The 4578-nt window shown below is 38.3% G+C and overlaps 1 protein-coding gene across 4 annotated transcripts in view; it reads right to left on the reverse strand.

Moving 5' to 3' along the window:
* Positions 1 to 4578, reverse strand: part of LOC106470382 — a 93708-nt gene that overhangs the window by 74004 nt on the left and 15126 nt on the right. The window lies entirely within an intron of this gene.

Genomic DNA, 4578 nt, shown 5'->3' on the forward strand with positions numbered 1-4578 from the left:
TATATATATATATATATATATATATATATATATGCAGATATGTATCCAAAACTACATGTTCAAATTTTAATTTTTTATTACTTTTGATTTGTTTGAAAACAACTCATATGTAATATGTGAAATAACAACAATTAATTACAAACTTACTTTATTAATCTATATGTTAGAAGTAACTTGTTTATGACTACCCATCACAAGCACAGGTGCACAAAACAAATTAACCAAAGGCCATTACTCGTTTTAAAAAATATATTTGTGATGTCTGTTATTCATTTCCATCAGTTAACTTGTGAACCTCTGTAACTGTCAGTATTTAATGCTAATTACCAAGATAATCAGTCTCTAAAGATTCTTGATGGGCCAAGTAGCCATGTGTGATCCATTTATTGTATCTGTCAGGTTCTGAAGCAAGGGAGTGCTCCTTCTGTCACCATCAAATTTTTCATTCAAAAAAATTGATTAGCACTACATATATTTCTTTACAACCAATGCAGAAAACCACAAGTTCAATATTTTGATCTTCTAATATTAAATGCTTTGGAACACAGTGAATGAATCATATCACAAAGCACGTTTTCCCATGCTATCTATGTAATACTCAAGAACAGAATATACAACTGCAGTACATTTGTAACTACACACTGGCATACTGAACCTTGTGTTAGACAAGATAACAGTTTGCAAGTCTCACACATTCTAAATTTTATCAAATGGAAAGGACACAGGGTTGACTTTTTAACTTTAAATATACTACAAACTCTGGTTTACATTATTACTTTTATACTGATTTACTACTACAAAACCAAAAATATGTGTTTCTAGTAACCCAATTTATTAACAAGACTAGAACATTTTTATTTACTTTTCTTAAATATAAAATGATTTCTGTGAAGTGTGAAAAAAATTTTAAATTATACAGAATTCTAGAAAATATGAATAACTGAGCCTACTTCTCTAATGAAATCATGAAGAAATTAAAAAAGCTGGCAATCTGATGAATCTACTTTTATTAATAAAGAATGTAATGTGGATATCCATGTGGTGTATCAGGAGGATTACAATCCCTCATGTAAAGTTGCATTTCCTCATGAATTGTTTTTTAATTAATCCATGCAATATGTTCATATTCAGTGGTCATAACTAAAGGAACACGGATGGACCATGCATTCTAATCTGGAAAGCCAACTAAAAAGATGAAATTCCCCAAGCAAAGTTAAATTTCTAAGGAATGCGGGAATGTAATATTTGGATCCCTGTGTACATTCTACAACACTGTAACCAATGAAATTTAACATTTTCTTAAATCAAAAATGTATTTTCATTAATAAAAGGCAACACCCCAGGCTCAGAAACTGAGGAAAAAGAACTTATCCAGTCTGAAATTATGAACACTCATCCTCACTCTCCAACTATGTGGGCAAGGTAAATTCCACTTGCCCCTGGAATTATGGGGAGTACATGGAACAAACTGTACTTAACCAATGACTTAGGATGAGACCACTCTGTATTCGGAAATACGAGGAGACAACAAACCCTTTTCCATGTACAATGTACCAAACCAACATTGATCAAATACAAGGGCCACGCTCAACCCAAGCATAAAATCTGAAATGGTAATACGAGTAGGCTCCCGTGTATACTTGTGCCTCTCCTACCAACACCTGGAAAAAAAAACAACCAGGGAGCTGGATAGGAAGCCCCAAACTTCCCCTCTCTTCAAGCATGGAGGAAATTCATTCTAACATTCTGGATGAAAAGCCTCTGTCCACCACCCCAGTGACTGGAACCCGGGTGTGATAAGGACTCCTAAGCTCCACTAGTAGAATCTGGGGGTAATGTGCATTGAGAAGTCTTGAGGAACAGTGCTCTGGAAACAGTGCAAAAGTGTAAATTTTTAAAAGCAAACTGACCCCAATTTATTCAATCCAATGATCAGCAGAGTTGGTTTATTGTTTAGCATTTTATGCCACAAAGCAACATGGCTATCTGTGAAAAACAATTGGTAAAATCTTAAAAAGTAAAATTCAATAAAATGTAAACATGAATCAAGTTAAAACTGCAAAACGTGCAAAAAATCTGATAAAAGACTTAAACAGAATTATAAAGACCAATGGCTCATAAAAATCTAAGAATACAATCAAGTTGGACAGTGTCACCATCGCCAATAACACCGTCCAATGTCAGGGCTAAATCCTTAGAAAACATGTCTAAGATTGTGCCGTCGTTTAGTCATAACGATGGTATGACAATAAAATGTGGGCTATTGTGACTTGAGTGTCACAAAGGCTACACATTGGTGGGTCAGTACCAGATAAAAGAAAACAAGTTAAAAAACTGTGACCAGTGCTTAGCCTAGCCAGGACAACTTCCTCCTTTCGATCCTTCCGGAAACAAGACGGCCAAAGAGCAACAGAAGGTTTGATCTGGAAAAGCTTATTATAATGTTGCTCACCCCAAGTCAACTGGCAAGAAGCCATGCTTTGAATATAGGACTGTAGTCCATATATGGGATAGGCATGGTTGTGACAGCACCAGAGAAGACAGACTTAACTGAGATGTGATTGAATTAATTTCCTTGAATACCAACATGGCCAGGTATCCAGAAAAACTGGATGGTAATGGAAGATGAAGAAAAATGGGCCAGTCATTTTTTATTATTGAAGAGAACAGGGTGAGAACTGACCTGAAGCGATTTCAGGACCAGTAGATCTAAAAGAGTCAGTGTAAATGGTACAATCAGTGTACTGCATAGCTTCTATGTGATCCAGGGTAAGAAAAATGGAATACAACTCAGCAGTGAACTGTAGAGGGGATCCTGTTAGCAAACACCAAGCCACAACAAATCATGGCAGAGCCCATAGAGTCACCTGATTTTAAACCATCTGTAAAAATGGAAAAAGATGAATGGTCTGAAAGATGTTCTGCAAAGAGAAGATGGTACTTTCAATCAGGAGTATCTGCCTTCCTCAAATGACTCATAGAAAGGTTAAAGGTGGGAATGGTAATAAGCCATGGTGGGATGGGCTGATCATTGGAGACAGCAACTTCATCCAATGACAGACCCAATTCAGCCAGCTGTGATGGATTCAAAGGCCAAAACAAAGAATAACAGACCAACTGTTCTGAAAGAGCATAGCCCAGTGAGGAAGGAAGACACAACCCCAGGTGGGATGCTGTGGTAAGGATTGAAGCTTGGTAGCATACTGCAGAGAAAGTTGCAAACAGAGGTAAAGAGGAGGTTCACGAGACTCTGTGTACAAACTCTGGACTGGAGAAATGCAGAAGGCCCTCATGCATAGCTGAAGCCCCAGATGGTGAATGGGGTCTAACATCTTCAAGGCAGAGGCCCTGGTAGAACCACAAACCCATAGTCCAAATTGGATCAAATGAGGGCATGATAAATCTTTAGCACAGAACATTGATCCACTTCCCAAGAGTTGGGAGAGAGGACACAAAGGATGTTCAGTGCCCTTGTACACTTCACACATACCTGCTTGATGTGAGAAATGAAAGCAAGCTTACGGTCAAAGATAACCCCCAAGAACTTTGAACCAGTGACTATGTGAAGAACAACATCACTTAGATGGAGCTCAGGATAGGAATTTAAACCCTACTGGTGGCAAAAGTGCATGTAAATGGTTTTGGAAAAAGAAAAGGTAAAACCATTTGCTGTGGTCCACTTCAACAAGTGGTTGAAGGCATTTTGAAGCTGCCACTCAATAAACCCCATACTCAATGACTGACAAGAAATGTGGACGTTGTCAACATAGAGGCTGTTTGCAACAGTAGGAGGAAGTTGTTGAGTACTGGCATTGATCCTGATACTGAAAAGTGTGACACTCAAGACACAGCCCTGAGGGACTCAAAGTTTCTTTGTGAAAGAACAAGAATGGGTTGTACCCACACGGACTTGGAATCACCTGTGAAGTAAAAATAAAAAAGGGCAAATGGCCATGCAACCCATATGAATGGAAGTCTTGCATGTACCTCCATGTAGTAACATAAGCCTTCTCAAAATAAAAAAAAAAGAAGACAGAAACAAGATGTTCTCTCTAGGTAGCCCTGATCAAAGTTCCAAGTCAAGTCAGGTGGTCCATGGTGGAGCACTGTCAACAGAACCCACGCTGTGTGGGCAAGAGGAGATTGTTTGATTGAAGGAACCAAACAAGACTAGCATTAACAATCCTCTCTGAAAACTTACAGAGACAGCTAGTCAAAGCAATTGGATGATAATTAGAAGGCAACTTGGGATCCTTTTCAGGCTTATAAAAAGGTAAGCTAAGCATCAGGGAGATGGAGCAGCATCTCATATTGAACATCATTAGGTCCAACCTATGTACTGCCAGACCAATGAAGAGCAAGCTTGAGTTAAACCAGCGTAAAGGGGCAATTATAGTCATAGAGATGATTGGCCCAAAAGTAAAGAGGCAATTGCTCTGCTGGTGAATTGAATGCCAAGAAACAGAAGTGCTGGAAAGATGAGAAAGACACTTGCCAAGATTATCGGTGATGCTTTGTACATCAGTAGCTTCCCAGCCATTGGAGAGCAAATGGAAAGGTGATGGGAGCGATACCTAC

The sequence above is a fragment of the Limulus polyphemus genome, unplaced genomic scaffold (assembly GCF_000517525.1).
Source record: "Limulus polyphemus unplaced genomic scaffold, Limulus_polyphemus-2.1.2 Scaffold3974, whole genome shotgun sequence".
Classification (NCBI taxonomy): Eukaryota; Metazoa; Arthropoda; class Merostomata; order Xiphosura; family Limulidae; genus Limulus; species Limulus polyphemus.